Source organism: Suncus etruscus, chromosome 3 (genome assembly GCF_024139225.1).
Source record: "Suncus etruscus isolate mSunEtr1 chromosome 3, mSunEtr1.pri.cur, whole genome shotgun sequence".
Taxonomy (NCBI): domain Eukaryota; kingdom Metazoa; phylum Chordata; class Mammalia; order Eulipotyphla; family Soricidae; genus Suncus; species Suncus etruscus.
Genome location: NC_064850.1, coordinates 28,046,336 through 28,053,901, shown reverse-complemented (window position 1 = coordinate 28,053,901; position 7,566 = coordinate 28,046,336). Strand labels below are relative to the sequence as shown.

The 7,566-nt window shown below is 34.2% G+C and overlaps 1 non-coding gene across 1 annotated transcript; it reads left to right on the top strand.

Moving 5' to 3' along the window:
* The first annotated feature begins 367 nt into the window (after positions 1 to 367).
* LOC126005366 (U1 spliceosomal RNA) lies at positions 368 to 531 on the top strand. The gene has a single exon (XR_007494486.1). It is a non-coding gene; the product is annotated as a U1 spliceosomal RNA (small nuclear RNA).
* Positions 532 to 7,566: the final 7,035 nt, after the last annotated feature.

The window sequence follows — 7,566 nt, the reverse complement described above, 5'->3', positions numbered from 1 at the left end:
TTCGTGTTTCTCAAATCTAGGTTATAGCAGATGGTATATGGGAAACCATGCAGTGCTGGTGTTTGAACTCAAATTCTAAGACATACCAAGCAGTTATTTTACTACTTAGCCCAACAATAATTTAACTAATATTAAATTGGTCTTTGTTAAGCAAAACAGTTTTTTTTTGGGGGGTGTCATACCCGGCAGTGCTCAGGGGTTCATCCTGGCTCTATGCTCAGAAATCACTCCTGGCAGGCTCAGATGACCATATAGGATGCCTGGATTTGAATCCATGCATGGCAAATACTTTTCCTCCATGCTATCTCTTCAGCTCCAGTAAAACAGTTTTTAATTGAAATAAATATAGTTAGAAAAATGTAAGAGGATACTTACCCTGAAGAGAAGTTACCATGATTAAGAAGATGGTTTTCTCAGGGCACGATTTAGCCATTGCAATGCAGATGTGCTGACCCCTGCGACTTAATCAAATGTGGGAAACTCGACTGCATAATTTAAGGTAGTGGGGGACTGTGTTCCCGCTCTCCCTAAAAATATGTAAAGGGAAATAAAGAGAGAATACAACCTTTCCAGAAAAAAAATTTAATTACACCAAAGTATTCATTTAGATATTTATTCTCTTTTTGTTCTTGTTTTTTTGTTCGTTTTTTATTTTGGTTTTGGTTTTGGGGTCACACCCAGTGATGCTCAGGGGTTACTCCTGGCTCTGCAATGAGAAATTGCTCCTGGCTTGATGGTTCATATGGGACGCCAGGTGATTGAACCGAGGTCAGTTCACAGTCAGTCGCGTGCAGGACGAACACCCTACTGCTGCGCCACTGCTCGGGCCCGAAGACAGTTAATTCTTTTTACAAAAATAAACCTGAACACATATAAGCAATAATTTATTTAGTTTAGACTATTTTTGCATAGGGTCTTTCTTCTATTTCATATCTACATTATAACTGTCCTCTCTCAATTTATATATTTATATTTCTATTTATATATCTTTGTTTATTTTTATTTTTGTTTTAGGTCCATCTTCAACAATTATAAGTATGACTATATCAATATATCACACTCTGGTGAAAATATGCGATTTCAGGCACTTGACTTACATCCTGATAACTTTATTTATTTATTTATTCATTCATTTTTGTTTTTTGGGGGGGCCACACCCGTTTGATGCTTAGGGGTTACTCCTGGCTAAGTGCTCAGAAATTGCCCCTGGCTTGGGGGGACCATATGGGACGCTGGGGGATCGAACTGTGGTCCTTCCTTGGCTAGCACTTGCAAGGCAGACACCTTACCTCTAGTGCCACCTCACCGGCCCCACATCTTGATAACTTTAATTCAAACAGCTAGCTTGGCCTAAAGAAGCTAGATACAGAATACAGAACATTCCTTCTGCTCTGCTAAGTTAGTCACAAGAGCAAATATTTACCTCCGAAACAAGATCCATAAAGTTATTTTTAAAAGTTTCTGATTTAGAATACTGGAGTTAAAATTGTTGAAGTCATCTCTTATTATTTTAAATACCACATTTTTTTCTGTCATAGCATAAGGTTTATTGTCTTTAAAATATCTCAGCTTCTCACTTTTGGTCTGGCTATTGTATCTCATTGTACCCAAACTCAAATTTGATGCCCCTGTTTATGCTTTCTTGCTTGCTCTAATTTTTCTATATTTTTTTCTTTAAAGTGGGGTTATCTTTTTCTCAAAGGAAGCTGTCTATTTTATTCTGCTGACAAAGTCTCATATTTTTTAAAGAACAACAGTCATACCTGCTTGCCGTTCAGGTACTGTTCTCCACTCCATTGCTTTCCATTATCTTCTAGGCACATTTTTGCACATTTTCTATGGTATATTGATCTAAACCCTACAATTGATTCAAATATGTCATACACTCCCATCTCAAAATATATGCCTTTCTTTCCCAATCTATCAGGAATATTTATGAGCAATTTATCAATATGCAAAAATTGTTTATATTGCATCATATATTATTGACTGTACATCTAAAATGTAAATTCCAGATAATAACTAACACATGCCAAATACTATATACTGTTTATTTTCCCCACAATACTTAAAATTTTCTAAGCTTACTGTTACTTATCATAGTTATTATGTATTGTTTGTTTTCCCTTTTAAATAAACACTAAAGACACAAAAATGAGACATTTTTGTCTTATTTGTATATTATTCCAAACTTTTATTTAGCACACAGCCTCAATGTAAAAAGATATGCAAAATTTTGCTCAAATATTCTTATATATTTAAATAAATATTTGTCTTCCCAGAGAGAAATTTAATGACTGACCTGGAATTATAATGAGAGTATAGAATGTTTTGACACTTGTCTTGCATTCAGGTTCCCCTAGTCTGATTCTCAACAGCACACAAAGGTTTTGACTAATGAGTATGGAGAATCCATGAGCACTACCAGGTTTGTCTTACCCATTTCATTCCAAAGCAAAAAAGAAATCAAAATACAGTGGTTAAATACAATCTTTAGAGTCACATGCAAAGATCCCCACCGTGACCTGGACCAAGGGAACACTCACTAACTGTATAATGAATTTCATTTCTGCTTTTGTATTTGGTAGATATCATCAGAAATGTTAGACTGCCTATGGGAAGTCTCTTGATTATGAATCATAGTTTGAGTTTATTGGACAAATCAAAGGAATTACATTGCCAAATCACACAGGTTATGCTGAAATAAATTATAGTTGAAAGGAAAAGAAGGTAAAATGTGTTAACAACAAGAAGACATCTTGTTTGGTGGTGAGTAATGAGGACTAAGTAAAAGGCCAATTGAAAAAGAAAGATAAAAAGTACTTCCAGATGACAGTAATTGCCCAAAATATGTTCATATGAAGTCCCTGTTCAAAAGATAAAGAGGTATATAAAGATGAAAGCCACTATCTCTTAACAAGAATCAAATAAGATAAAATACATTACAGTGCTTTTCAGGTATTAGCATTGGAATTCAAAGATATTAATTGAATTTAGAGAAGAAGAAAATAATTCTAGATATTAAAATTTTTTAAAAAATTTGATGTGCCAAATTACACTCTGTTACTCAAAATTTCTCAATTATGGTATATGTTGTGATATTAATGATATTAAACATTTTAAATACAGACATTTGAATTATGGTTTGAACACTTACAATTGAATATTACGAGAAAATAGAGTTAACCATCTACTATTATTTTTACTTATTTTATTCGTAGACTTATTAATTGTTTTGGAGACAAACCCAGTTGTGCTCAAGTTTTACTACTGACTCTGAACTGAAGAACACTAAGGATCATGCCTTGAACTTGGAGACCAAATATAATGTTGGGATTAAACCTGGAGAAAATGAATGCAAGGAATGTACCATATGCCACAGTATAATATTTATAATATTTTTGATATGTAACAGAGGCTTGCATTCTAACCTAGGGATAACGTGAGACTAAGGTAGATGAATTCTAGTGAACTATAGTAGAAAGTAATTGGTATCATAGTAATGGATATATTTAGATATCAGTCATTTGATAAGGATGAATTTATATTCCCAAAACAGACATAATGGTATCAATGAGAATAATCTCAATTAAAATATAATTATCTATAAGTAGTAGCACAACCCACTACCCAATTATGTTTAATATTTGTAGAATATAAGCAAAACTTGGGGCCGGTGAGGTGGTACTATAGGTAATGTGTCTGCCTTACAAGCGCTAGCCAAGGAAGGACCCCCGGTGTCCCATATGGTCCCCCTAAGCCAGGGATGATTTCTGAGTGCTTAGCCAGGAGGAACCCCTGAGCATCAAATGGGTGTGGCCCCCCCAAAAAACCAAAAAACAAAAAAATATAAGCAAAAATTATCTTTGAATGTTAAATATATCAAAAATTCATGGTGTGTTGCCCCCAAATTTTGTATGTCATTTTAATGTTTGCTTTGGTGTCACTACTAAATAAAACCAGGACTTACTCTTGGATTATAATTATAGAAGCCCTGAGCACTTTCAGGAAACTCTAGTGATCCCAGTATAAATGTTGCTAAAAAGTACCACAGTTCTAGTTTTTTTGTGTGTGTGTTAAAATGCCTTCTCAATGGGCTGAATATAACCAGAAGTGTCTACTTTTCTTATTAAGCATGCATATAATGGGAGAGACGATGCACAAACATACACACACACACACACACACATTAAATCTACAAGAAATTTCACTGTCTAGTCAACATCCAGCTAATGAAGCTAATAAAAGAAAACAGCTCTTAAAATACTTAATATGACTACTATTTCTTATTAATATTAACTTTATTTTGTCAACATTATGATCAGCTTAATGATACATAAAACAAATTAGTTATATGAAATAAGAGCTATGACTAATGTCCAAATTTATGAATTGAAAAAAGAATATTCTCAAAATAATTTAAATTTAACAAAATTTTACCCTTAAAGTTTCCCCCCAAAAAAATACTAACTCTTGGGGCCGGAGAGATATCATGGAGGTAAGGCGTTTGCCTTGCGTGCAGAAGGTTGGTGGTTCGAATCCCGGCATCCCATATGGTCCCCAAAGCCTGCCAGGAGCAATTTCTGAGATAGAGCTGAGTAACCCTTGAGCCGGGTGTGACCCAAAAACAAAAACAAAACAAACAAAAAAAAAAAGTACTAACTCATTAGAAGTTCATAGATAGGGCCAGAATTATAGCACAGCTCTAGGGCACTTGCCTTGCACATGGAGAGACCCGGGTTTGAATTCTACAATCCCATGTGGTCTGTTAGAATGAGTCCTGGCAGGTCTTGCTAGAAGTGATATCTGAGCACATAGCCAGTAGTAATCTCTAAGTATCCCAGGTATTGTCCCTGCCCCCCCCCAAAGTACATAGCTAAAATATAGTTGAACCATTACTGAGTGTAGTTGTGTTCTTTGCTTCAGTTTTGTTTTTGTCTCAATAGTTGCTCATTAGGTCCAGCATGGCCTCACTGCAATTCTTGGCCAACAGAGCCTTTGGTTCATGCTATGAGTTCATTGTTGTTCAGGCTCTGGACCAGCCCAAAAGTGCTCAGGGACTTTTTGGACCGCATCTACAAATATACAGGACTTCCAGGACTAAACAATTCCTCTCAGGAGATCATCTGGTACTATAAATCGAAGTAGGTTCATGCAAGACAAGCACCTCAACCCCATACTAACTATTTTTTAGGACTCTGATACTTAAAACTTTCAATGCTTAAAGATTTTCAAATCATTCATATTATTTGAGTATGTAGTACTCAAATAACCACCCCACAATCCCTCATGTTTGGACTATTCATGTTTTTGTCTATAGATAAAATATCTGAGAAGTGGAAAGGTCTAGGTAAAATGTCTTCTGAGGAAAACAAAATAAAACTGTTCAAAAAGTAACACCTTATCATATTATTAAGCATTAGAAAAACTACTACCTTGAATTAGAATCAACTGTATGATTAGAAAATCACAAGTATCTATAATCTAGTGACTGGATATATAAAACTAGAGACCACACATTTTTCAGATATGCTTAGCTTCAAGTTGTGTTCTTGATTTTCATGAAAACTGTATAAATGTGTTAAACCTCATCCTTCCTGAATAGAAGCACAAGTTCCATGTCAAATGTCTCCATTTGCTATCATTGTTCACTATCAATTTGGCAGCAGACTGTCACATGTTGACATGCTGTTTCTGTCTTCTCTTTTTGCCTTAAACTTATATTTAGATTCAAAGAAATGTCATCTTTTTGACAAGGCAAACCTCAAATACATAGCATAAGAGTTTTTATACTGTAAAAATAGAAATCACATTAGTTAAATTATCTCTCTATATCTACCAATTCCTGGAAATGTATTTTTGTTCTCCAAATGAGTATTTCCTCAAAGCTAAGCTTTTTCTCTAATTATCTGCAAGAAGTTCTGAATTTCATAATGTGAAATAGAAAATGTACCTCATATTTCTTCTTTTAGCTTCTTGGCTGTTCTATGATTATATACCATTTTTTTCTTTCAAAGTTTTTCTAATATATTACTTGCATATTATTATGTTTTCAAGAAAAAATAATTAGTTTATAGTAAATCATTTATTATATCATAAGAATGCTACACTTTTTAAACCTCCTGTAAACTAGAGCTATCCACACATTTTGGTGTACTTTGTTTGGATTATTTTGTTTTGTTTTGTTTTGTTCTAAGTTAAATCTGGTGATGTTAGGTGTTACTCTTTACTCTCAAGAATCATTCCTGGCAGTGCTAAGAAGGCAATACTGGATTCAGGAGAGTGAAAACAGGTTGGCCACATGCAAAGCAAGTGACTTACCCAATGTACTATCATTCTAGCCCCCATTTTTACATTCAAAAAGTAATCTAGGAATGCTTAATTAATTATAAGTAATATTTAGACAAAATAATAATTCATAAAAGTTATATGTTTTCTAGTCCTAGACAGATAGTAAATGGTTGATGAATGACATGACCAAAGATCCTTCAGAGTCCCAGAGTTGCCAAATGTTAGAACTGCCTTATTGGCTGTGCACTCTAGATAACCAGCTACCTAACTGCTATATTCATTTGGCTTCTTTTGTGCTACTTTGTCCTTGTCATTCATAAAATCTGGAGCTTTCTGCCTTCTGGTGGTTAATCATCAGTACCTAGACTTTACTGCTTCTATTCTTATCCCAGTTGCATTCATCAGGCTCAGATTATAATGACTTCTTCAATCTGTCCTAGCCTGCTGGAAACAACCCCCACTGAAATTCTCATCAATGCCAGAGTATCTCATTAACCTACCATAGCATGAGCCAACCCCATGGGGTACTCTGGAACAAAAAAATTGTCCCTCAGCCTTTTGAAAGACAAGTGTTTGCTAACTCCATCTTCATCCACTATTAAGTGTAGGTTGTCCTAAGGGATGGTATAACCTTTACTAAAGCAGCTATCTGTATATAAGACAAACTAAAAAAATCAAACAATTAAAGAGTCTAGCACATAGTACTTACATAATATTTAATATGTCTTTCAACTTTTAAAAGGCATACTAAAGTAATTTCTGTAAATAAAGTAGACCAATCCAAGATAAATCAAATTAAAAAGATAAACTAGTCACCTTCAGCTATATTATTTCCATATTTCTTATTTGAATCTTTCAAATATTACCAAATAAACTAAATCAGCACCAAAGTACTGAAAAGAAAAATATAAAAATGAAACATTGGTTAAGTCGTCTAATAGCATATCAAAGAAAAATCTTACCTGGCTACCTTGGGAACTGTCTGTATTTGGCTGAATGTAACTTTTCAACATGATGTTTTGGCTCAGTGTAGACACAGCTGTGTAATCCTGCTGGAGATCCCAATTGTGTCTACTACGTAAAGAAAGACTTGTTCATAAATTAAACACTAAGCTTTGTTCCAGTAGTTCTTTAAATTTCTAGGGGGCATTTTCAATATTGAGACTTCTCATAATCATGTTAATTCTTTTTCTATTTTCTTTCAGGCAAATGCGTTTAAAGAGAGAATTAACATTAGCAAATTAAAAAGGATCTCCATATACATCATGTAACTTT